Consider the following 27,551-nt stretch of genomic DNA (forward strand, 5'->3'; position numbering starts at 1 on the left):
CCCTAGAGGTCCATAGTACCTCCTTCCTTACCTAAAGTCATACCACATGGTCTTATATGCTGAATCATCATGCACATTGAAAGAGTTCATAACAGAAGCATATTACATTTTCCAGCTGCAAAGTAGCCTGACAGTGAAGCTAAGCAAACATTCATACCTTAAAAAAGTAAAATACCCAAATGTACTGTATAAGTAAAGGGAGAATGCATATAAATAACCTATGATATTTTAGCATCTTCTTCATAATTTGTCCAAGGTTAGACAGTATACATTTATATTAAAAAAGAAGAACAGGAGTACTTGTGGCACCTTAGAGACTAACAAATTTATTTCAGTATGAGCTTTCATGAGCTACAGCTCACTTCTTCGGATGCATAGACTGGAACACACAGACATGAGATATTTATACATACAGAGAACATGAAAAGGTGGAAGTATGCATACCAACAGGAAGAGTCTAATCAATTGAGATGAGCTATCATCAGGAGGAGAAAAAAAACTTTTGAAGTGATAATTAAGATGACCCATAGAAGGTGTGAGGAGAACTTAACATAGGGAAATAGATTCAATTAGTGTAATGACCCAACCATTCCCAGTCTCTGTTTAGGCCCGAGTTAATTGCATCTAATTTGCATATTAATTTGAGTTCAGCAGTCTCTCTTTGGAGTCTGTTTTTGAAGTTTTTTTGTTGCAAAACTGCCACCTTCAAGTCTGTCACTGAGTGGTTAGAGAGGTTGAAGTGTTCTCCCACTGGTTTTTGAATGTTATGATTCCTGATGTCAGATTTGTGTCCATTTATTCTTTTGCGTAGAGACTGTCTGGTTTGGCCAATGTACATGTCTGTGTATTCCATTCTATGCATCCGAAGAAGTAAGCTGTAGCTCACGAAAGCTCATGCTGAAATAAATTTGTTAGTCTCTAAGGTGCCACAAGTACTCCTGTTCTTTTTGCGGATACAGACTAACATGGCTGCTACTCTGAAACCTGTCATTAAAAAAGAAATAATTCATAAACATCAAGAATTAAACAAGTCAAGATGAGTGAAGGAATCCTGCCAATAAATATATCAAAAATGTCCCTCGTGAATAAGAAACTTGAAAGTAATGTGTGCTGAACAGACTGAAACTGCTGAAATCCTTTCTGTAAAATAAATAAATTAGGGCCAGTCCTGATCTGAGTTACACAAGTAGAACAAGTTGAAACTCCTTGGGTTTATCAGAGTAACTCCAGATTATATTCCAGATAATACTTAGTCCTGTCTCAGTGCAGGGGACTGGAATAGATCACTTATTAAGGTCCCTTCTGGTCCTACATTTCTATGACTTATGTTGATGTGAAATAAAATTTAGTTTCTAAGGGCATGAATTCCTTTTCATGTGAAAATGGTATTGGCACTTAAACAGCTATTGTGTAAAACTAAATATATTGTGAGGCCACATTGTGCAAAGTGCTGAGCATTGCTTTGGTAACTAGCATCCTCAGCAATGGGAGTGGAGGGCTCTCAGTACATCACAGGATTGGGCCTGTAAAATCAAAGGGAGAGATTTTCAAAAGAACTCAGCAGCACCCATTGCTTTGAGGCTTTCTGAAAATTCTGATCAAAATTTGCAGGGTTTGCAAAAGTTAATATTGCTACAGCAACATTTGTCTCAGCCACCTGAATCATATATCACATTTATTTGTCTTGATATAAAGAAAAAACTAAGTGAAAAGAAATTCCCTTGGCTTAAAAATGTTAGAAGTTAGATGGTCTCTACCAGTCTTTGAAATTCACTCCTCAGCTTACATCTATTGGACTATGTAAATAAGGAGTGTATACTTTCATTGCTGCTTATACTTATTGTCTACAGGATTAACAATGCAGCAGCAAGTATTTACATTAAGATGACTCTATCTTGGCAACTGAAAGGGGGGAAAAATAGCATTTGACTGTCCTCAGCTCCACACAAGTGCACAAAGTAGGTGGGGAAGACAATACAAAGAACCTCCCATCCCGCTGTGCAAGGGCCACACTCAGATGTGGTTCTTTCACTCCCCTAAGCACAAACAGGTACATACAGTATGTAAATGAACATCCCCCCAAGCATTCATTCAAAAGTTCTTCTAACTCTCCTACCACCCCAGGCCCAACCAGCCTCCCTCCTGAGCAGGCGGCTCGCCCCGCCGCGCCAAGCAATCATGCCCGGCGAGGCGCGCCCGCAGCGAGCCCAGCAGCGGGCTGCCGGCGGCATGACTGCGGAGGGTCCGCTGGCGCGCTGCACCTCCTCAGCTGGACCGGCGCGCTGCGACGGCTCCGGCGGCCGGCGGAGCGGGGTTGAGTGCCGCCGCCTGCCTCGGGGTCGGGTCCCGGGGCTCGGTGGACGGAGGCATGCAGCACTGCGGAAGGTCCACCGGCGCAGCCTGCCGCCCCCCCTGGGAAAGGGCCGCCCCAGGCGGGTGCTTGCCCCGCTGGGCTCTAGAGCCGCCCCTGCTCCTGAGCCCCCCACCATGCTAAAGTCACTGCTTACAGCCTCTCCTTTGTTCTCTAACTGGGGTGCAATGATGCCTGTATTTTTTGTCTTTTCGTTTTTTTATCTATGATCATCCTGAAATTCTGTGGCTTATAAAGTCAGAGCTATAGCCACTTCCCAAATAGTGGCTAACTTCCTTCTTCTCCCTTTAACAGCTAAAAGCAGCCAGGAGGGAAAAGGGTCCAAGAGGAGGAATAGGCAGCTACTGCTGTATCACAACCTTCTGGCTGGATAGACATTTCCATCAGCAGTAGAATGTACAGGTTTTTCAATCTTCCTATAGAATACTATGGCAAGGATATAATTTTCTATTAAATTCTATGAAATAGTTCAAAAAGCCTACCGAAAGTTTTGATTTTTTTTGTCAACTTCTGTAGGACTATTCCATAAAGGATCACTTCTACACTGGTGCCCTATATCCAATCCTGGTCTTAAATGATGCTCAGATTACCTAGTATAGCTTCAGTAATCAGAGATTTAGAACAGTCTTTGTTAAAGTAAAAATGAAATAAAATAATTTCCCCATCAAATCAAAAAGGGAGCCTCAATTCCAAGGAGTTTTTAAAGATAAATAACAGTAGAATCTTGACCTACAAGGTAAGTGTGTGTGTGTAGCTCTCTCTCTCTCTCTCTCTGTATGTATATATATATATATATATATATATATATATATATATATATATATATATATATATATATATAAAAATCAGGAACAATATTCCACAAAGGGAAAGATGTGTATAATAAGCTCATTAGTAATAAGCTCATTAGTTAAAATTCTCCTCTCCCATCCTGCATAGCCCTGACCTGAATAAATTATGAAAAAGAATTCAAACAGTCTTCCTGCCCTTTCTGCTGAATAGGTCAGCTTGCTGCACAGCAAAGATACGTGACCTTTTATGGCTCCGGTACTGCAGCATTACCCCTACATTCCACCCCTCTTTAGAAAAATCACACTGCCTATTTCCTATCTAAATGGGAACGAAAACCAATTCATCCAGAATTACAGTGAGTCTGATCTTCACAAAATTTCTTCCGAGATTAGAACAGGAGAATCCATAGATTGAGATTTTTATTTATTATACTAAAATCCTAACAAACCCATGAACTCAATATTTCATTTCAGGAGTAAATGCAGTTTCAGCCAAGCACACGGCATATTAAATCACAAACACACAAAAATGATCAAGAAATTGTACAGTAACCCATTTAGAATAAACTGAAATGAAATTGTGTTAATGCTACATTAAGAACTGGAACTCACAAAAGTGAAGCATTTAAAATAAAAAGTTACCATAGGAATATAAGACCTTGATCATGCATTCTGATCCCTGTGGGTAAACTCTTATGCCTGCCACATTAACGGGACTCTATCTTATTAATTTATTATTATTTATTATTTAAATGACCATAGCTCCTGGGAGACCAGTCCTGGATCAGGACTCCATTGTGCTAGGTGCTATACAAACACAGAACAAAACCATGGTTCCTACCCCAACCAGCTTACAATCTAAAAGAATAGGTTGTTCTAGAGGCCTGCCCACATGGCTTGGACTGCGGAATCAAGGCCTAAAATTGGCAACATTGGGAATGCTTATCAAAAGATTTAGATATTAAAAATATGTGCATCATGCATTAGCATTATGCCAAAATTGTAATCACAGATGGAGCATTTCATCAGCAAAGGTATTCATACTGATTTGTAACCCCTCCTTGCCTTCAGATGTACATCTGGATTTGTGTCATACTCCTATTTCTATAGTGGACTGAATAAACTCCTTCAAACAATCATATAAATCTCTCATTGATGCTTCCTTTGGCTGTACTCTCTACAACAAACAAATTCATTAAAAAGTATATATAGATAATGGAACTGAAGAAGTGTAAATGTGTTCCTCCCGCCTTTCTTCTCTTATCATTTGTCACTGCTGTAAGCCTTCCTTGGATGTCTTTGTAGCACTTTTGGGCATTGCAATTGCCACAATTCAGGGAACCTATATTCCCCCTCGTGGTCCAGCAAGGGAGCCCACTCTAGACTCCCAGTTCCTCAGCTGTCACCTCTCTTGGGCAGGGACCAGCATCTCTATCCCTCCTGACGAGGCTATTTCCAGACTGTACAGCTCTGTGCCTATCCTGTGAACTCACCAGCCAAGTCTGGCTGCCTAAGCAGGCCTCTTTTACTTTTCTCTGGTGGTAAATGTTGTAATTGCCCCAGTAAAGCTACCAAACAGGTCTTTCCAAGCAAGCACATTTATTCTTACGGCAAAATACAGAGAAACCATATAAAAACAATAAAAGAACCTACACACATGTTAATAAGTTTACCAGATATCACCCCCCTCACTCTGAGAAGGACTGTGGTTGGTGATAAGTTCCCACATTGGGGGTTTTCCTGTGGTCACAAGTTCCTCACATCTTCAACTCAGAACAAGCATGATCATGAGTAAGTTTTTTAGGGCCTCAGTGGGCCAAATTCCTTCCAACCCTTCCCTAAGGATTGAGGGCCCTCTTCTACCAGAGGACCTGTCTATTTGCTGAATCAGAAATAAGTCCATGAACCAATTTAAACTCAGACTACTCATCCAAAAATGATGCAATTTTTTACCCATAAAAGCTCTTGCCCAAACAAATTTGTTAGCCTTTAAGGTGCCACCTCATTTTTTTTGTGGCTACAAATGAACATGGCTACCCTTCTGATACTTTCTTAACCTTAACTGTCTACTACACAGTTATCAATGGAACAAATTCATCTCCTGTACTGGACTTTCACTAAATATGAATTTGGTATATTGTGTTACTTTTACTTTAATTACTGTATTATTTAAATAAGACTATACTTTTGAAGTCTAGTAGGCCCTCTAATTTTCTGTACAAATAGTGACTTCTCAAAAAATAATGAATAGGCTGGTTGTGCCTGTTTAAATCTAAGATCAGTAGGTGTAAGTGAAGGTAGAATTTACCCGAGTGTGCTTAGTTATGGTAACTAACACAAGCTTAATTTCAGAAGATTGTATTTGTTTTATATCAAGTCCTCTAAAAGTAAGAAATGCTACCATAATATTTTTCATTTTTCGTGAGTTTGTAAACATACTAGTTTGTCAATAATAGTATCAGCTTCAAGGGATAAGAGATACATACACTATATAAGTCAGACAAAAGGAATTCAAAAGTGGAGCTGAAAACTATCTCAGTAACCAGAACACGTGCTTAGTCTTCTTGGTGTTCATCAGCATGATGCAGCAGTTTCAGCTGCAGCACTTTGAATACAGATGTCTTATGGCTACTTCTGAATCCTAAGTTTGGCTAACCCATATTGACGTGATGTTTTGCATTCTTATGCTTAGAAGTTGCTGCAGTTCATCTGCAGGAGTTCTTGTGGTGCAAAAATGCTATTTTTCTCTGATGCAGGGCAACCTAGTAACAGAGGAAGTGGAAAAAGCTAATGTACTCAATGTTTTTTTTGCCTCTGTCTTCACGAACAAGATCATCTCCCAGACTGCTGCACTGGACAACACAGTATGGGGAGGAGGTGACAAGCCCTCTGTGGAGAAAGAAGTGTTTTGGGACTATTTAGAAAAACTGGACGAGCACAAGTCCATGGGAATGGATGTACTGCATCTGAGGGTGCTAAAAGAGTTGGCGGATATGATTGCAGAGCCATTGGCCATTATTTTTGAAAACTCATGGTGATCGGGGGAGGTCCCGGATGACTGGAAAAAGGCTATTGTAGTGCCCATCTTTAAAAAAGGGAAGAAGGAGGATATGGGGAACTACAGGCCACTCAGCCTGACCTCAGTCCCTGGAAAAATCATGGAGCAGGTCCTCAAGGAATCAATTGTGAAGCACTTAGAGGAGAGGAAAGTGATCAGGAACAGTCAGCATGGATTCACCAAGGGCAAGTCATGCCTGACTAACCTAATTGCCTTCTATGAGGAGATAACTGGGTCTGTGGATGAGGGGAAGGTAGTGGATGTGTTATTCCTTGACTTTAGCAAAGCTTTTGATACGGTCTCCCACAGGGGGATTTGACAGCTGCTTTCAACTACCTGAAAGGGGCTTCCAAAGAGGATGGATCTAGACTGTTGTCAGTGGTACCAGATGACAGAACAAAGAGTAATGGTTTCAAGTTGCAGTGGGGGAAGTTTAGGTTGGATATTAGAGAAAACTTTGTCACTAGGAGGGTGGTAAAGCACTGGAATGGGTTACCTAGGGAGGTGGTGGAACCTTCTTCCTTAGAGGTTTTTAAGGTCAGGCTTGACAAAGTCCTGGCTGGGATGATTTAATTGGGAATTGGTCCTGCTTTGAGCAGGGGGTTGGACTAGATGACCTCCTGAGGTCCCTTCCAACCCTGATATTCTATTATTCTATGATTCTATAAAATTTGAATTTGTTCTTATAGTTACTGGATGCTCTTAAGTAGCTCCTAAAAATCCAAGAAATCAAACAAACATGTGCATGTCAGGGTACCTGCAAGATATCCTTTCCTGAATCAAAATTAACAAAATAAAAATGAAGAAAAGGTTAAACATGTCAAGTGCAAGAGGCCAAGAAATAAATAATAGTCCATTACCTGCACTTGTGCGTGTCACATCATTATTATTCTATGTCAGAAGGAAACTTAATCTTTGACACAAATGAAGAAAATGAAATCTAGAAAGGAACCTGACAGAGAACTAGAGAAGATAGTTTCTACATTTTCTTGTAAGCAAGTGATATTGCAGAAAGGCTAAAGGCCAACTCATCCAATGGGATCCATCAACCCTGAGTCTGTGTCCATGCTCCCTATATAATAATTGGGGAGAGATATTTGCCTAAAAATGGGATCCACAAAAGCTGGCATGCTAGATGGGGAGTGTAGAGTCTTATTTTTTCTCTCTCTCAGCCCAATGCATATTTAACTGGAAGACCTTCAACAGAAGAGATTGAGAGATACCCACATCAGAGTATCCAGGAGTCCAGTGGTAAGGGCACTCATCAGGCAGAGAGGGTAACTGAAGTGGGGTTTCCCACATCCTCGGTGAGTTCCCACTGAGCTAAAAGTTATGTGATGGGGTATATAAACCCCATACTGGTAAATCAGAGGTTAAGAGGAGCCTGAGCTCAATTAGCCACTGGCTGGCACCTGGGGGGTGTTAAGCATAACTGATGATCAAATCCAGCTGTGGAGGAGCTGGTTCATCTTAAAGGAAGGAGCAGACAGTAGGCAGAAGGCCAGGAAGGAGACTTAGGTGAGATGTAACTGTAAGTTTCCTCTTTTGGGCTAAAGGCTGAGAGAAGACTCTGAGAGGCCTGAAGTTTGGAGCTATAACTACAGGTGCCTGAATCAGGAGGGAGTCTGTGTTCTGTAAGAAGAGTAAGAAAGAACTTTGCAGCAATTAAGCTGAACCCCAGCAAGAAGCCTTGAAGAAAGAGGATGTGGTACCTCTAAAGGAAGCCTGGGAAGCTGAGGAGATCAGTGAAGGCTGATAGAAGCAAGGAAAACCCTGGGTATGTATAATTAAAAGGCAAAAGTTAGAGGAGATGGTGATTCTCACTGCAGCAGGCCCAAAAGAGCAGTCCAAGATGGAGCTGAGACTGAAGGCATGCCAAGACAGTGGGAGATGAGGGGTTCTCACTATGGTATGTCCTCGGAGTTGAGTGGGCCAGAAGTATGTGTGCTGAGATTTCGTTGAGTAGTCCATTCTGAAGATCCTAGGTGAGGACCCATGAATTGTGGTAACACCCAGAAAGAGGGCCTGAAGAGGCTGGAACACTGGGTATTGTTTTATGTGTACTTGGGAGTGGAGTACCCCAAGGCTGTGAAGATGTGGAAACTAAACTGTGACCTGGCCAGAGGGCTTAGTCACAAGAAAAGCCAGATCACTGCATGGCCAGAGTATCTGTTGACGGGGGTAGTAGGGGATCAGAGACTGCTATGCAAAATGACCCATGAGTGTCCTCTTCTACAGTTAAGAGAAGGTGGCAGCCTCCCTTATAACCCCCAGTCATTTTGTGTGCAGGTAGGCATGCTCTGAGAGTGCCTACCACACTGGGCCCTATAGGCAAGATAGATGGGGGAATGCCTACCTTCACTTGGTTTGAGGATCCTGTTGGGGTTTAGGTAAGTGATAAGTGGCAGGGCATGTACACTGTGGCATTGTGCACACGCCCAGCTGCAGAAACAAAGGTGCCTAGGGGACTTTCACAGTGGAAAATTCAGGCTCTGAGGGATTTTAGACTTAGGTGCCTAAAGAGAGAGAGTTAGGCACCTAAGACCTCTTGTGGAACTAGGCCTAAAATCTCTCATACATGTGGCTGGCCCAGAAGCACAGGACATCTACTGTATATTCCAGTGGGAGAATGAAAAGAACCAGAAACTGCAGCACAAAATAATTAAAACATTTCAATAATAGAAAAAATATTATTACAAGGACACCAGAGAGGTGCCGTCATTCAAAACAGAAGACAAACTTGGATCCCAGATAAAGAGTAGAATACAAGCTGCTAAAGATTACAACTATTCCATTGGCACCAAATCCTATGTCATAAGCACCCATTATGACATCTAAAGAGGATTTGTGCTCTGCTTCTTGAGGACATCCATAATGCTACTGAATGTGCTTCTGTCTTGACAGAAGTAATACCCCCCATCACACACACACACACTCAGTCACTGTCAGAGAAAAACACGAGCAGCAAACACAGGCTCCAATGCAACTGGAGAATGCACAAATATGTTTTTGATGACAAAATGTGACTGTGATCAGAAAGCCATCAAGATTCATAGATTATTATTGAGAGGTACATACAATGCAAAATAATCTTATCTGTCCAGGATTTCAGGTCATCTATACTGACCTCTATCCTTGACACCGCTATTTGCATTTTCTTAACTGGCTTCATGACCTTGTATTTTTTTTTTAACTTTTTAAAATTAAAATAGGAATTTAATTTCCCAAAGCAGGAAAAAAGAGGAAGATATAAGAGTATCCACTAGATTCACATTGGTTATTAATGCCTGCCATGTTACTGGTGTCATAATATTTTGCAACAACACATACATCAAGTGACCAGGACAGGAAGTAAATATGCTTAGCAGCACTCCTGTGTGTTGCAATGTTTTCATATCTGACACCAAGTGTCATGGGAATTTCTGTGCCTAAAATGCTTCCATTGCTTAGGTTATAGTTTGCCAGGCCCATAATTCAAATAATATTCCAGGCTAGCACTGAATTCATGTCTGACATCTTGAACAAAGAGAAAATAAGAAATGGCTTTGGTGGGACAGACATATTGACCAACTTACAAGTTAACCATGTATTCCATTAATCAAAATGTTAAGAGAGCTGGGAATTCCCATAGTTGAGAAGTAGGATGCATTTTGGGGGGAGGGCATAATACAGTTTGTTTCTGTACACTCCCCAGTGTTACTCTCTATATTTCAAATTTGATAACAATGGGGATTCACTTTTAGATAATTAACTTTCAGTGTGTGCTCTTATGTATTTTGAGTGACTACAGCCAAAATTAATTAACTCAGCTCAGATTTCCTTCAGGTTTCTTCAGGTTACTTGACTAAGAATTAGAACAGAGCAATCTGAGCAAATCCCCAACTAGGGCATTATGGAACATAATGTATTTTCATTTCAGTTTTAAAAAATCTTGAGACACCACAGTGCCTTTCTTGCATAAGAGAGAATACATTGATTTAAACTGTGCCAGATGGGACAGAACTTTGAGCCCTACTCTCCTCAGTGGCATGTAAAGATAGAAATCTAGTATGTCTGTTAAAACCTGTCAGTCTCAGAGATACGAATAGACCTGGACGAACTTCATGAAGACTATCACTCAATTTCATCTCTCTCAAATGTGATGAATTTCACAGTTTTTATAAATGTTAAGTGTTTGCAAATAGGCTGATTTTTTTTTAATTAATTTGCTGATTTTAATAAATTATTCAGTCTAGGAATCCTTTGCAATCTGTCTTTAGCATGTGTGATGTCCTGGCCCTTTAAATGTTTGATCACTCTCTCTCCCCAGTACAAAGCTTCACTTTCATGTTGGTTTCAGTTTTGCTGCAGAACAATAAAGTCTCCATAGCAGACAGCACTGTTTCTATCAGCTCCTTCTTTGTCTGTCTCTATCATCTTCTCTGTTGGGTCCAAATATAATATATTGGAAATGAGGAATTTATATGCCAATTGCCTGTAGAAGAAGAAAAAGTAAGCTAATAATAATATAAAAAAGGAAGAAAAGTTCACCTAGAGGCAAAGTGACAGACCAGTGCATTTTGCTGCTGGGACAGTGTAAACCAGCTAGCTAGAAAGGGGGAAGTAGGCATATGAAATTAAGATTAAGGATAAGAATTCCACAATTATTGCCAAAGCTGTTCAAACGGAGGGAGAAGCAAGAAGTCATCTTTCATCAACAGAGAGAACGTTGCATCACGGGTAGCTGTCCCACTGTGCAACTCGCCACCTTCTGCTGCTGGCAGATCTGGGAACAGATCACAGTGCATCCTGGGGGCAGGCCCATCGTCCCATGATGCAGTTCTTTCCTTCTCATCATTCCACTGGCTTCCAACTATATTTTGTGCTGTTTTTGAACAGCCCAGGTAAACTGTGCACTCACCATCTCTGCCTGAAAACGTGGATCCTGAACTTTAGACCGTTCTGGTGATGAGTGTTATGAACACAATGCAGCTGGTCCTGAAATATGTCATGAGCTGGGAAACAGCAAGGGAATCTGTGGTACCTGCCCTGCGGTGTGCAATGGAAAGAAACAATTCAAGATTGCTGCTGGTATTCATGGAGCAGCTGCATGGTGAACCATCGGTACTGGGCTCAGGAAACAAGCACTGAGTGGTTAGATCACATCCTGATGAATGTATGGGATGATGAGCAGTGGATGCACAACTTTCAGATGCGCAAAGTGTTCTTGGAACAGTGTGTGGATTCGCCCTGCCCTGTGGCAGAATGAGAGCTGCCCTCACAGTGGAAAAGTGAGTGGCAATCACTAAGTGGAAGATGGCAAATCCAGACTGCTACCAGTTAGTCATGAATCAGTTTTGAGTTGGAAAGTTCACCGTGGTGCTTGCGGTGATGGAAGAATGCAGGGCCATTAATTGCCACCTGATATGAAGAACTATGACTCTGGGTAACGTGCAGGAAATAATTAATGGCTTTTCAGCAATGGGATTCCCTAATTGCAATGGGGCACTAGATGGAATACATATCCCAGTTTTGGCCCCAGACCATCTTGCAAGAGAGTACATCAATAGAAAGGGTTACTTCTCTATGGTATTGCAGGCACTTGTGGATCCCCATGGCCATTTCACTGACATCAATGCAGGGTGGTCAGGGAAAGTTCATGATGCATGCATCTTTAAGAACACTGATCTGTGTAGAAAGCTGCATGCTTGGACTTTCTTTCCAGACCAGAAGATTCCAATGATGGAATGTGCAAATGCCCACAGTGATCTTGGATGACCTCGCCTACGCCTTACTCCCATAACTTATGAAGCCTTACAATGGGAACCTAGACAGCAGCAAGGAGCGCATCAACAAGCTCAGCAGGTGCTGAATTACCATTGAATGTGCCTTTGGCATATTAGAAAGTTGCTGGTACAGCCTTTTTAGTACGTTGGACATCAATGAGGAAAATATTCCGATGGTCATAGCAGCCTGCCAAGCTTTGCATAACATTTGTGAAGCAAAGGGGGAAAAATTTCCCCACTGGTGGAGCTCTGAGGTGGATCAGCTGGCTGCTTTTTTTCAGTAGCTAGATACTAGGGCAATTAGAGGGGCTCTGCCGGGCGTTATTTGAATCAGGAAGGCTTTGAAGGAGAATTTTGACAATGAGTCCTAGCAATGTGTCTTTATGTGATGCATTCAGCCAGGCAATAATTACTTGCCACCTTGAATGACCCCTGTAATGCTTGCTTCCTGAGATTTAAATGTAATGAGGACATGTTCCTGCCTATAGCCACTATATTTGAATTTTAGCAGCAACTACCATGTGCATGAGACAGATAAAGACTCATTTTGTTTCAAAGACTACACTTTAAAGGATAAAACCCCTTTTCTTTTCTTTTTTTTTGGAAACAGGGGATATGGCAATGAAGTGAGGAGGGCTTTAAACTAGGTTTGACAGGGACAGGTGAGCAAAGCCCACAGATAAGTGGAGAACATGGAGGCCTGGGAGATGGGTCGGAAATAGGAGGGAGCATGGGCTATAATGGCAGAGAGAAAGGAGGGTCAGGGCAAAACTGGGAGACAAGATCAAATCAGTATCTTAGATGCCTATATACAAATTTGAGAAGTATGGGTAATAAGCAGGAAGAACTGGAAGTGCTAATAAATAAATACAACTATGACATTGTTGGCATCACCGAAACTTGGTGGGATAATACATATGATTGGAATGTTGGTATGGATGGGTACAGCTTGCTCAGGAAGGATAGACAGGGGGAAAAGGGAGGTGTTGCCTTATATATTAAAAATGAACACACTTGGACTGAGGTGGAGATCGACATAGGAGACGAAAGTGTTGAGAGTCTCTGAGTTAGGCTAAAAGGGGTAAAAAACAAGGGTGATGTCATGCTAGGAGTCTACTACAGGCCACTGGACTTCAGCTATCCAGATATATGTTGGGAAAATAACACAGCAAGGCACAGACTATCCAATAAATTCTTGGACTGCATTGCAGACAACTTTTTATTTCAGAAGGTTGAAAAAGCTACTAGGGAGGAAGCTGTTCTAGATTTGATTTTAACAAATAGAGAGGAAATCGAGAATTTGAAAGGGGAAGGCAGCTTGGGTGAAAGTGATCATGAAATCATAGAGTTCACAATTCTAAGGAAGGGTAGAAGGGAGTACAGCAAAATAGAGACAATGGATTTCAGGAAGGTGGACTTTGGTAAGCTCAAATTGCTGATAGGTAAGGTCCCATGGGAATCAAGACTGAGGGGAAAAACAACCAAGGAGAGTTGGCAGTTTTGCAAAGGGACACTATTAAGGGCCCAAAAGCAAGCTATTCTGCTGGGTAGGAAAGATAGAAAATGTGACAAAAGACCACCTTGGCTTAACCATGAGATCTTGCATGATCTAAAAAATAAAAAGGAGTCATATAAAAAAATGGAAACTAGGACAAATTACAAAGGATGAATACAGACAAACAACACAGGAATGCAGGGGCAAGATTAGAAAGGCAAAGGCACAAAATGAGCTCAAACTAGCTACAGGAATAAAGGGAAACAAGAAGACTTTTTATCAATACATTAGAAGCAAGAGGAAGACCAAGGACAGGGTAGGCCCACTGCTCAGTGAGGAGGGAGAAACAGTAACAGGAAACTTGGAAATGGCAGAGATGCTTAATGACTTCTTTGTTTCGGTCTTCACTGAGAAGTCTGAAGGAATGCCAAACATAGTGAATACTAATGTAGTGCCCATATTTAAAAAAGGGAAGAAGGAAGATCCAGGGAACTACAGGCCAGTCAGTCTCACCTCAGTCCCTGGAAAAATCATGGAACAGGTCCTCAAGGAATCAATCCTGAACCACTTAAAGGAGGGGGAAGTGATCAGGAACAGTCAGCATGGATTCACCAAGGGCAAGTCATGCCTGACTAACCTAATTGCCTTCTATGATGAGATAACCGGCTCTGTGGATGAGGGGAAAGCAGTGGATGTACTATTTCTGGACTTTAGCAAAGCTTTTGATACAGTCTCCCACAGTATTCTTGCCAGCAAGTTAAAGAAGTATGGGCTGGATGAATGGATGGTAAGGTGGATAGAAAACTGGCTAGATGGTCGGGCTCAACGGGTAGTGATCAATGGTTCCATGTCTAGTTGGCAGCCGGTATCAAGTGGAGTGCCCCAAGGGTCGGTGCTGGGGCCGGTTTTATTCAATATCTTCATTAACGATCTGGAGGATGGTGTGGACTGCACCCTTAGCAAGTTTGCAGATGACACTAAACTGGGAGGAGTGGTTGATACGCTGGAGGGTAGGGATAGGATACAGAGGGACCTAGACAAATTAGAGGATTGGGCCAAAAGAAATATGATGAGGTTCAACAAGGACAAGTGCAGAGTCCTGCACTTAGGACGGAAGAATCCCATGCATTGTTACAGACTAGGGACCAAATGGCTGGGCAGCAGTTCTGCAGAAAAGGACCTAGGGGTTACGGTGGACAAAAAGCTGAATATGAGTCAACAGTGTGCCCTTGTTGCCAAGAAGGCTAATGGCATTTTGGGTTGTATAAGTAGGGGCATTTCCAGCAGATCGAGGGATGTGATCATTCCCCTCTACTCAGCACTGGTGAGGCCTCATTTGGAGTACTGTGTCCAGTTTTGGGCCCCACACTACAAGAAGGATGTGGATAAATTGGAGAGAGTCCAGTGGAGGGCAACAAAAATGATTAGGGGGCTGGAGCACATGACTTATGAGGAGAGGCTGAGGGAACTGGGATTGTTTAGTCTGCAGAAGAGAAGAATGAGGGGGGATTTGATAGCTGCTTTCAACTACCTGAAAGGGGGTTCCAAAGAGGATGGATCTAGACTGTTCTCAGTGGTAGAAGATGACAGAACAAGGAGTAATGGTCTCAAGTTGCAGAGGGGGAGGTTTAGGTTGGACATTAGGAAAAACTTTTTCACTAGTAGGGTGGTGAAGAACTGGAATGGGTTACCTAGGGAGGTAGTGGAATCTCCTTCCTTAGAGGTTTTTAAGGTCAGGCTTGAAAAAGCCCTGGCTGGGATGATTTAGTTGGGTTTGGTCCTGCTTTGAGCAGGGGGTTGGACTAGATGACCTCCTGAGGTCCCTTCCAACCCTGAGATTCTATGATTCTATGATTCTATGATGGGAAGGGGGTAGGTTTAGAAGATAAAAAAAAAACAAGTTAAAAATCACTTAGAAAAGTTAGATGCCTGCAAGTCACCAGGGCCTGATGAAATGCATCCTAGAACACTCAAGGAGCTAATAGCTATTATCTTTGGAAAATCATGGGAGACAGGAGAGATTCCAGAAGACTGAAAAAGGACAAATATAGTGCCCATATATAAAAAGGGAAATAAAAATAACCCAGGAAACTACAGACAAGTTAGTTTAACTTCAGTGCCTGGGAAGATAATGGAGCAAATAATTAAGGAAATCATCTGCAAACACTTGTAAGATGGTAAGGTGATAGAGAATAGCCAGCATGGATTTGTAAAGAACAAATCTGAAAGCTTTCTTTGATAGGATAATGAGTTTATTTATATTTATAATTGGAGATATACCAATCTCCTAGCACTGGAAGGGACCTTGAGGTCATAAAGTCCACCCCCCTGCCTTCACTAGCAGGACCAATTTTTTTGCCCCAGATCTAAGTAGCCTCCTCAAGGATTGAACTCACAACCCAGGATTTAACAGGGCAATGCTCAAACCACTGAGCTATTCCTTGTGGATAAGGGAGAAGTGGTGGGTGTGGTAAACCTAGTCTTTAGTAAGGCATTTGATACGGTCTTGCATGATATTCTTATCAATAAACTAGGCAAATACAACTTAGATGTGGCTACTATAAGGTGGGTGCATAACTGGCTGGATAACCGTACTCAGAGAGTAGTTATTAATGGTTCCCAATCCTGATGGAAAGGTAGAAAAGTGGGGTTCTGCAGGGGTCTGTTTTGGGACCGGCTCTGTTCAATATCATCATCAATGACTTAGATATTGGCATAGAAAGCAGGCTTATTAAGTTTGCAGATGATATCAAACTGGGAGGGATTGCAACTGCTTTGGAGGATAGGGTCATAATTCAAAATGATCTGGACAAATTGGAGAAATGGTCTGAGGTAAACAGGATGAAATTTAATAAAGACAAATGCAAAGTGCTCCACTTAGGAAGGAACAATCAGTTTCACACATGCAGAATGGGAAGAGACTATCTAGGAAGAAGTATGGCAGAAAGGGATCTTGGGGTTATAGTGGACCACAAGCTAAATATGAGTCAACAGTGTGATGCTGTTGCAAAAAAAGCAAACGTGATTCTGGGATGCATTAACAGGTGTGTTGAGAACAAGACACGAGAAGTCATTTTTCCACTCCGCTCTGCGCTGGTTAGGCCTCAACTGGAGTATTGTATCCAGTTCTGGGCACCACATTTCAAGAAAGATATGGAGAAATTGGAGAGTGTCCAGAGAAGAGCAACAAGAATGATTAAAGGTCTTGAGAACATGACCTACGAAGGAAGGCTGAAATAGTTGGGTTTGTTTAGTTTGGGAAAGAGAAGACTGAGAGGGGACATGATAGCAGTTTTCAGGTATCTAAAAGGGTATCATAAGGAGGAGGGAGAAAACTTGTTCATCTTAGCCTCTAAGGATAGAACAAGAAGCAATGGGCTTAAATTGCAGCAAGAGAGGTTTAGGTTGGACATTAGGAAAAAGTTCCTAACTGTCAGGGTAGTTAAACACTGGAATAAATTGCCTAAGGAGGTTGTGGAATCTCCATCTCTGGAGATATTTAAGAGTAGGTTAGATAAATGTCTATCAGGGATGGTCTAGACAGTATTTGGTCCTGCAATGAGGACAGGGAACTCGACTCTATGACCTCTCGAGGTCCCTTCCAATCTATGAATCTATGAAGAACAGCCTCTTGTTTAAGGCTCTCAAAGCTGTGTTTAACTCCAGCTTTCATCATGCAACTAGTCTCTAGGGGTGGAGTGCAAGGGGTACTGTAATGGAACAGGCATAGGCACGGAATGTGTTGGGGGAGTTTGAGAAAGGTATGGAACGGTGTTGTGTATTGGCTGCAGGAGAAGTCATGCATGGATGTGCTCAGATTGCAGTGCTCTGAGGGACTTGAGGATCTCTGTCTGGCCCTTCAGCAGCTTTATCATCTGCTTCTGTCCATCTATCATCTGCTCCTGCCCCTGTCTCCTTTCCAGGCTATCCAGCCTGAGTTTTTTATGCTCTTGTTTTGCTATATGCTGTATCTGTTGACTGCAGCACTTCTCAAAACCATATCCTCCTTACTCCTCCTGGTTTGCCCACTTATCTGATGGAGGTGCTACGCTGATTTGTAAGAGTTTGTTCTCAAGAGCACATCTGAAGAAGCCAAAGAAACAATGAACACAGACAGTATTGTGAGTGCACTCAAAGCTGTTAATCACAAAAGTCACATTTCTCACTGTCCTTTAGCTAGTGCACAGCTCATTGAGAGTCCCAAATATGGTCAGTTTGGCGGGGGGAGGGGATTTGGAAGGAGGAATGGACAAGAAGGGACAAAGGGTCTGGGTGGTTTGCAACGAGAGTCAGTCAGTACATGCGCCTAGGGAGAGTAATCTGAATACTGACACCCTTTTCCATGGGCTGGGGTTATCAAACCCGATATCTCACTCGTGAGGGTAACCCAGGATGCAAGGATGTATCTCCTGCATGCATGGAGTTTCAGACTTGGTCCGTATGCTGCTTGCCTGTATGTCGCTTTGGTCCCTATAGAAATAATTGCCAGTAGGCATAGCAAAGTTTCCTACAACAGGGTGAGAAACAAAACAGCTCTGCAAAGGAAGCTTCGGCAGAGGATTGCAAAGTACCTACATGAAAGTTTCCTAGAGATCTCTATGGAGAATTCCTGGGATATCCCACTGTACATTAACAAACTTTTCTGCTGGGGATCCACTGCATAGCTGCATATTTCTATCCCTTATCCCTTCTCTACCATATAACAAAGTAAATGAGACCTCAATCTCCTATCACTGTACAGTACCAAAGCAAAATGTATGCTTACCAGATCTTGCCTCTCCTGATTCATGTGTGCCAGAGCCAGTGTGCTGGGACTGACTCACTAGACCCCTCCAGAGTCAAAAGAGGTGCTTGCTTGCCACCGGATAACCCTCCAACATCCTCCTCCAACCCCAATTCCTCATCCACCACTTTGTTCTCGAGGTTGACTCCTCTGGCTGCTGCTTCCAGTCCCCCTGAAATATCTGCAGGGATTTTGGCGGTGACAGTGGGTCACCATCACAGATGACATGCAGCTCCTTGTACAAGTGGCATGTCTTTGGTGATGCACCAGACCAACAATTGGCCTTCCTTGCCTTTTGGTATGCCTGCCTCAGCTCCTTGATCTTAGCACGGCACTGCTGTGAGTCCCTTTTGTGTCCCTTCTCCTGCATGCCACATGCAATCTGCTCATAGATATCAACGTTCCTACAGCTTGAGCGATGTTGTGACTGCACTGCTCTTCTCTCCACAGACCCAGCAGATCCAACAGCTCCGGTGTACTCCATACAGGAGCACGTCTGTTGCGGAAAGCCAGCATGGTCAGCTGGGAAGATGCTGTGTGAACTGTCCACACTGAGAAAACAGGAAGAGGATTTCAAAAATTTCTGGGCCTTTAAACCATGGAAGGCTACGTGGCTGCGTACCTGCAGGGCAGCAGAGTTCAAACTGCTGACCAGACCAATCATGATGGGCATTGTGGGACACCTCCTGGAGGCCAATTAGAGCGAAACAAGCAAGTGCAGTGTCTGCAATGATGCTGCGTTGCTCAAATTATGTCGCAAAAAGCTCTATGCCTCTTGTCAAGGTGGTTTTATTTTGTTGGCGTAGCAGGGGAGTTACATTGGTGGAAGGAGCATTTCAGTGTGTACACCTCCACTCTTTTGTCAACAAAACTCTGTAGTGCAGACAAGGCCATGGTGCCCCTGTCTAAAATCTGGTCCTATGGTATGGAGAAGGGGTGCTGCACAACCATTTGCAGCATAGAAGGCTCAGAGCAGTGTGAAATGGTCCATTCATCTCAATGAGATGTTTTCAACTCAATGAGAACACTCCATTGAGATGAATAAAGCCTAAAATAATAGCTCTGAGATATGTGAACTGCCCCAGTCATTTCAGCGGTCTTCTCACCTCCCTCTCCAGTGAGCCTGGGTCATGCACTGTGTTTTTAGTGCATGCTCCAAGCACACTTGTTCTCAGCTCCCCAGCCAGAGAGACAGGGCCCCCCAAATCCCAGCTCACATGCAGGAGAGGGGCAAAGAGAGGGGGTCAGATTCCCCCCACAGAGAAGTGCTCCCAGTTCCTAGATCATACTTGGGGGGCAAAATCCCTAGTGAGAGAGGAATTGCTATATGTCGTCTCATGTGAGGAGAGGCAAGAAGAGGAGCCCCAGATCCAGGCTCAAATGGAAGAAGAGGCATAAAGGAAGCTCAGACATCCTTGGCCCCCAGGTCCCTACTCACATGGGGGTCAGGAAGAGGGCCCCCTAGAAAACAAGAAGAGATCCTTCTAAAACAGCTGTATTACTTGGCATATTTCCCAGAAATATACCCCCTCCTCCTTTGCTAGAGGCAGATAGTAGCAACATGCTCTATAATCATTCTCAGATCTTTTCCGGAAGACTGGGTTTGAACTCCTAGTGCATGGTTGCAGATCAAGTCCAATGGTCACTGTATGGCCCTTTAAGCCATTCAGTTAGTGTGGCATCTGCTTCCCTGGAAACCCTCTTGTTTCAACAGAGCCTTGGTCGTGCTGTATATGCACATTTAATTATCTTTGGATCCAACTATGTTCTTAACTTAATCTTGAATAACTTCTTCAATATAACCAATCGCTCCCCACCTGTCCTATAAGGGGGCAATGAGTGCCACGCACTAACTGAAATAAATCCCATGTAATGGAGACCAGTTTGGGGATGATCAGAGCTATAGTTTGAGCTTTGGGTGAGGGCAAAAAAAATAAATAAAAGAATTTTAGATTTTGTAAAATTCTGTCATAGATCCAAGTGCTCCCTGCCGGCCACCCACTAGGACTGTCATAAGGGAATTCAAGCCTCTGGCTTTCCTGGAGTATGTTAAGATTCTAGAGTCTCAGCAGGCTGCAGAACTGATTCTTCCTTTTGTCTTCCTGCCACATTTCCTGGACACTAACTCTGAGTCATGCAGTAGTTGTGAAGCAGTCAACATGCACACATACACTTTATGCATTATGTTCTTTTATACTTAATCACATAAAGCACTGGAAAGTACACATCATACAAAACAATAAATATCTGAAATCATAATACCACTCACTTTCTATCTTACCCTTCCCTTATGAATCCTTGTAGAACCATCTGGGCCCAGGTAGGCAGGGTATCCTGTCCCCAGGCAGGCTGTTGAATCCTATCTCGTCTCTGTTCCCCTACTGAGACCCTTATCCAGTTTCCGTGATCTTGCTGTCTCCTGCCCTATGCTTCCTCTTTCTGTCTCCCCCATGTTCCTGAGTGTTTCTTTATTTAAATCCCTCCCAGTCACCAGGCCTCATTTGTTCTACTCCTGGTAAGTTTTCATGGCTTTTATCTTCTCCCCTTACTTCAGAGGAGTCAGCTAAACTGGTTTTCTAAGGAAGCAGCTCACCCATCATTCCCAAATGTTTGTGCCTGAATAGGGTTATTAAATCCTAAACACTTTCTGTTTTAACTCTCTGGTGCATATCTGCGACAGGGCATGTCAGCAATTGTGGATCCATATACAAATAGGCACAGATGATATAGCAATCTTTCAACTGAACAATATAAATCAAAATTCGTTAATTGCACAGATATAGTCCCAAATTGTCACATTTCTCCCTTATCAAAAAACAAACAAATAAAAAAGAGAGCAGGAGTACTTGACCATTATTCCAGGGATGTTCTGCCTCTCCATGAAGCATCTGCTGTTGATACTTCTTGATTCAAATTTAATACATTAAGTCATTAAACAATTCCAGTGATGATATCAAAATCGCGTTTCTTGAAAACTTTATAGGTCAGCTCCTATACACATCCTTCCCCTTTATCCTGTGGAAGAGGTAAGTAGGTAAACATGTAGTGGCAAATAAAATATGCAGCAGGGGCTATATCTATATTTAAATTACCTCAGATTTCGACCACTAGCACTATCCAAAACCTACAGGAGGCATAGGAAATTTCAAGATAATCCGAGTGAGTATGCACATTTACAAGAGATAACCTTTAAACAGCAAGTTCTTGTCAACCTTAATATAGCCAGGGCCGGCTCCAGGGGTTTTGCAGCCCCAAGGAGCCAAAACAAAACAAACAAACAACAAAAAAAGCCGCGATCGCGATCTGCGGCAATTCAGCGGGAGGTCCTTCGCTCCCAGCGGGAGTGAGGGACCCTCCGCCGAATTGCCGCCGGATACCTGAAAGTGCCGCCCCGCTCCAGAGTTGCCGCCTCAAGCACCTGCTTGATAAGCTGGTGCCTGGAGCCAGCCCTGAATATAGCAGAACTAGCACTCCTCAATAAATTCATCTATGGCTTTTCTATAGCACTCATCACTATAGTGTCTCAGTGCCTCACAAAAGTAATGTATCTTCACAACATTCCTATGGGATGAAGGGGTCGTATTTCCCCTGTTTTACTAATGAGGAACAGAGGCACAGAGAGATTAAAGTCAAAATGTGTCCACTAATTTGGGGTGCCCAATTTGAGATGCCTAGGACATGATTTTTCCTTCTTTCTAGAAGAACCAGTCCTGAGCTGATTAGAACACCATGGGCTAAACTAGCTCTCATTTCAAAAGAGTTTGCTCTAAATATATTAGAGAGACCAAACTATACTGCAGCTGGTCTAGAATTCAGGTAAATGCTAAATCTGAACTAAGGATAGAAGGAATGGATCATTTTGTATAAGGCTCATCCTTTCTGAAAAGAAGAAGGGAAAGAGAATTATTTTCTGCCAACCCTCACAACTAGCTGTTTCTAGGGAGGGAGGAAGGGAGGGAGGAGGAATCACTGGGAAGGAATGCAGCCACTGTAAATACGGGACAATTATTAATACAAAATGGAATCAATTGTGCAGATTTGTTACTGAACTAGATAAAGTGGAGTTTCAGCAAGTCAGTTTTCAGCAAAACTTGATAGCATGCAATTCACTTTCAGTTCATCTTAAATTGGCCACCAAAATAAAATTAAAATATTTGACATAGGACTACATTTAGTGGGCTTTCAGCATGTCATAACAAAACATCACCAAAATTTTAGACTTTTGACACAAATGAATGATTCATTTGCTCTTTATTATCTTATATATTATTTTAAAATATTCTGTCTTCTAGAGACAAATTTTCAGCACACTCAGTACAACTGATGTACCAGGCATATTTAGCTTGAGTTATTATTCATGATGTTACAGGCAGTTTCACCTGTTTTCACTGGAAAACAGAGATGGCCATTTGTTGGAACCAGGGATTGACAACAATGAAGTGGAAGAGACAGAGTACCATTGACAATAGAAAAGCAGCATTACAGCACGTAGCATTAACTAGAAACAGAACAGTACTTTATTGAAACAGTATTTATTACTTCTGCTGGTAAAATGAGGATAATAAGCCTTACACTCCCATCACAGACTGGTGGGTGGATTAATTATTTTATGAAAAATGTTTTGAAGATGTAAAGTTGTAAACACACAACAAGTTTTATTATTACTATTTGGAAGGTTGGAAAATAACACTCATCTGAGGTGCTAGAATTGCTGGACTGGTGCCAAAAAAAGAAATGCTAGTTCAAAGGGCCAGTGATTTATCTGAAACCCAATATCTCAAACTATTGCAAATTTAAATGAATTATATGTATTAATATACACCATGCAATGGTGTAAGCATTACCTTCAATGAGAGTGTTGCAATGCCTGGAGTAACTGTGCTTCTGACCCTTCATCACTTCCTTGAGGACAACCCCATTCAGGTCTCCGGACTCTAGCCGTCACCTTTCTTGTAGTGGGAACCTGCATTCCTCTCCCTCCTGATTGGGAATTTAGGCTTCAATTCTTCTTGCAACTCATTGTGATCAACTTAGTCTGAGTTCAGTTCAGCGCTTGATGTCCTAATCTCTCCTAGGGACTGTGGCAGGGCTAACCAGCAGCCAGCCAGCCTTCATAAAGCACGTTATTTATCTAGAATAAAAGTATTACAGAAAAAAATATCTCTTGAAAACAATAAACTGCTTACCAGGTGTCACACACCTTCCACATAGATCCTGGAAGTTCTCAAGATCCTTCAGACTCCTTTAACACAGTTTGTCCCAATTGGTCATAGTGTCATGGCATTTCTTAGACCAATGCGGGGGTACCTGTCATTTATATCATGCTGCCCCCTTTATATGATTCTCAGTTTTTTGTTTACTGCCATCTTGAATCTGGTCATCTTGAATCTCCCTAGGGGTGGTGCTACAGACTTTTTCTTACCTGTCTAGTGATTTGTATTCATTACCCCCTACCAATGTTAGTTCCTGATAGTTTATTCATGCTTAGTGACTGCCCTTCAGTCAGGGGAAACTGCGTCACACAGACTTTCATAAAAATAAGTCCAAAGCTTCCAAGTTTTCTACAGACTGGTATTAGATATTATCATAAAAAGACAACATTTTTATTATTGTATAGTTTATGGTTTTAGATTAGTTTATGGGTTTAGATATGGTTTAGATATGGTTTTAGGTTAATATGCCCTATTAACATGTCTCATGTAAAACTAAATCTAACATAACGAAACACACAATTGAAGTTCCTCTTTTTACAGACCAAAAGAAAAGGGTCTTCCTCTAAAGCATCCACAAACCACCTATCCAATCACACTGTTCCCCAGCTAATGCCTGGGGGGGGAAAAAAGATGTGAACCATGCCCTAAAGTTCAACAAACCTGGGATCTGACAGCAAAGCAGGGGAATTAAATTCCAGAATTGCAGCCCCTCAGATGAGAGTGCTTTGTCACCAGATCCATAGTGATTCATAGCTCGAGCACCTTAGCTAAACTCAGATGCTGCAGCAGCACCTGGGTGCAGTGGAGGGGGGAGTGGGAGAGGTGAATTTATGTACAAGTTATTTGCATTTTGAGAATCATTCCATCTCTAAAACAGTTTTACTGGACAGGGAGCCTATAAAAAAACTTCCTGTCAGTGCTCAGGGTCTCTATACAGTAGTTATCTTACCTACCAAGTGGTATATGCTTTGAAGGATTTCATAAAATGAAGACGGCATTAGAAGGAGGACAGGTAGCGGATTCTCTATTCCTGTCTTGGGATGATAAGAAACCATGTGCCTGAAGGCACAGGATGAAGATTATTTGAGTATTCCTTTTTGCTGCACCTTGCTTGGTACAATCTCCCACCATTTATGCAACAGATGCCATCATTTCTTCAATCAAGTCTCTTGTTACCACACACTTCCTGCAACAACCTATCAGAGATAATCTGCCATAGACAACCTTTCAAAAATTATTTGCCATAGAAATCAATCTGTAAAATATAGTGCACTACAAAAATGAATTGTTTTGCCATGGGATCTTCATATAGTCAACTGTTAACTTAAATAGTTAGCTGTTTATTTCAAGAAGAAGAAGAACTGCAAGTGATCTACAAAGTAGATTATATTCATTCCTTAGTATTCTATAGCCAAAATGCCCAACCTCACCTTCTATCTCTGCAAGATAGAAGGTGAGGTTGGGCATTTTGGGCTATAGAATACTAAGGAATGAATATAATGCAAGGCTGCAGCACATGACTAGATAGGGCCAGTGAAGAGGCTTTATGTGTATGTAATGCATTTGGAGCCCTTGAAGCTGTAAGAGAGATATCATGGAGGCACAATTGTTGCAATGATAACAGGAGAAATGGGGATAAACTGGCAAATACTGATGGTCGTCCCAAATGTGGCAATTTTCCATGTCCACGTGATAGGAGTGCTGAAATAGGGCTTTATAATGGAAGCTATTTGAAACCTTAGCTATGGAAAGGCTACCGCCTCTCCATAACTTTACAAATAAAATATACATAAAAACAAGTCAAATAAAATAGTTTTGAAGCAAAAAGAAAAAACTAATCATGTTTAAAAGTCACAACTGACATCTGGTTTAAAATGTTCAAAAAGGGAGGAAATTCAATTCAGATATTGCTTGAGTTAATATGACATATATATATTCAGAAATTATTGTCATGGTCAGGGAAATGTGAAGGTCTTCAAAGAATAGCCTGGTGTCAAGTATCAGAGGGGTAGCCGTGTTAGTCTGGATCTGTAAAAGCAACAAAGAATCCTGTGGCACCTTATAGACTAACAGACGTTTTGCAGCATGAGCTTTCGTGGGTGAATACCCACTTCTTCGGATGCAAGTCACTTGCATCCGAAGAAGTGGGTATTCACCCACGAAAGCTCATGCTGCAAAACGTCTGTTAGTCTATAAGGTGCCACAGGATTCTTTGTTGCTTTTAAAGAATAGCCTGTTCTCATAACTGCATGCAATTATCACGGTTGTTTCTCTGGTTCTTCACAGTGGGTGGTTTTCTCCATTTTTGCTATGAGTATAACATTGGATAGCTGTTCATCATAAGATTTTCAGCTTTTCAATGTCTGAAAGTCATGTTCTACCACCTTCTTCATCTCATGGGATGATAAAACACATAACGGAGCTGGTAGCAATACACATAACTCAATGGATATTCTCAGTATAGTGCCAAAATCAAGCTAGATTTTCTCAAATGTCCTACCTACTGGTTAAAATTCTGATGCAAACCCCAAATGTAAGGGCAAGCAGGGAAAACTACTGAATGTTGACCTCTTCAACATTTGTTAGATTCCATTAAGCCAAATGAAATCTGAATGTTGTCCAACAATTCTATTTACAATACTGGTAAGATAGATAGACATATCATATGGGCAAGATAGATGTAACTTTGGTATTATTTTTATTGATTCCCAGTCTTCTTGAGTGATGATACCTTTTAAATTGGTAGTCCATTTTCTTCTGACCGGAACAAGAACATCCTCTTTCCCTGAAATCTGTTTTTAATGAGTATCACTGATTCTTGCCTGCATATTTATACCTACCTCTGGAAATTTCCACCACATGTGTCTGATGAAGTGGGTATTCACCCACAAAAGCTCGTGCTCCAATACTTCTGTTAGTCTATAAGGTGCCACAGGATTCTTTGTCGCTTTTCACCTAAGGTTGTCACATAGCAATTCTCTCACCTGCTGTCTCTGATTGGCCCCTATGAGATTGGGGTTTGGGAGGGGTGTAGAAGCAGAGAGGCAAAGAGGAACTATAGGACAGAATAAGTGGATCTCATGCACACTGCAGTTCCAAGCTGAAACTGAAGCAAGGAAGCAGAGAGCTTTTCACCTGCAAACCTGATTTTCCTTTTTCCTCTCCCTATGCTGGTATTCAGTGTGCTTCTTCTCTGCTCTCACAACAGAAATAGCATCTTTTCTCCCTTCTCCTGGTGTAACTCCTTCTGATAAGTGTGAGGGGAAGAGGCAGAGAAGGGAAGCCATCAGGGAAGTAGGGGAAGTGGGAAGAAGAAAGTAAAACCAGGGGAGGGATCCAGAGAGAGAGAAAAGAGTGAAATTAATGACAGAATAGTTAAGGAGTGGGGAAGGAGAAAAAAAGGAAGGGGGCATTAGGGAGAGAGTGAAGGACAGAAAGAAAAAAGTGAGAAGACAAGAGGGATAGGTGAAAGGGAAGGAGCTTAGGGAAAGGGAAAAATAAGAGTGATGTGGAGGAAAGAAAACTAAGAACAGAAGGAAATGAAGGAGAGAAATAAAAAATGTGGGGAGGGATCAAGAAGAGTGAGACCTGAGGGAGAGGAAGATAAAGGTAGGGAATACATCGGAGAAGAGTTCTGCCACTACAGCTCCTACTTTGTTTCGAGCCAGTGGGAAATCATCCAAAAGAAGAACACACTCCTAAAATACATCTATTTTTCACTGCTGGCTGGCTGCAAAATTTCCCTGAAAACTCCAGTCTCAGTTATTTTCACTTTCATGCACTGTCATTCTCATTACTTACTCCTTTGGAGCCACAAAGTGAAACTTCAAAAAAGTCATCAGCCTCACAGCATTTTACATTGATCCACAAATATATGCCAGGCCTTGAGAAATGTGACAAAAAATATCAGCAGAAATTGGGCAGGTGGGTACCTGGGGACAGTATTGCTGAAACATCACTTTGAGAGCAGAAAAACCAACTCCTGTGGTCAAATACACCACTGCCAAGTTTAGGTAATTAACAAGAGTTTTAGAGTCTTGTATCATCTAAGTTTTATGTATTCCTATTCTTCTCA

General features: G+C 42.0%; 1 long non-coding RNA gene across 3 annotated transcripts in view; it reads right to left on the reverse strand.

Annotated features, from left to right (window-relative positions):
- Positions 1–20,440: 20,440 nt before the first annotated feature.
- The window catches only part of LOC120402000, a 43,483-nt gene continuing 36,372 nt past the window's right edge, over positions 20,441–27,551 (reverse strand). For 2 of the 3 annotated variants that reach the window (XR_005596902.1, XR_005596901.1), the window contains exons 2-3: positions 23,108–23,394; positions 20,441–21,278 (exon numbers count right to left, since the gene is read on the reverse strand). This is a non-coding gene — a long non-coding RNA (uncharacterized LOC120402000). Of the gene's footprint in view, positions 21,279–23,107; positions 23,395–24,429; positions 24,445–27,551 lie in introns of those variants that run through there. The other variant, XR_005596903.1, reaches the window with a different exon arrangement.

This window comes from Mauremys reevesii, linkage group 3 (genome assembly GCF_016161935.1).
Source record: "Mauremys reevesii isolate NIE-2019 linkage group 3, ASM1616193v1, whole genome shotgun sequence".
Lineage (NCBI taxonomy): Eukaryota > Metazoa > Chordata > Testudines > Geoemydidae > Mauremys > Mauremys reevesii.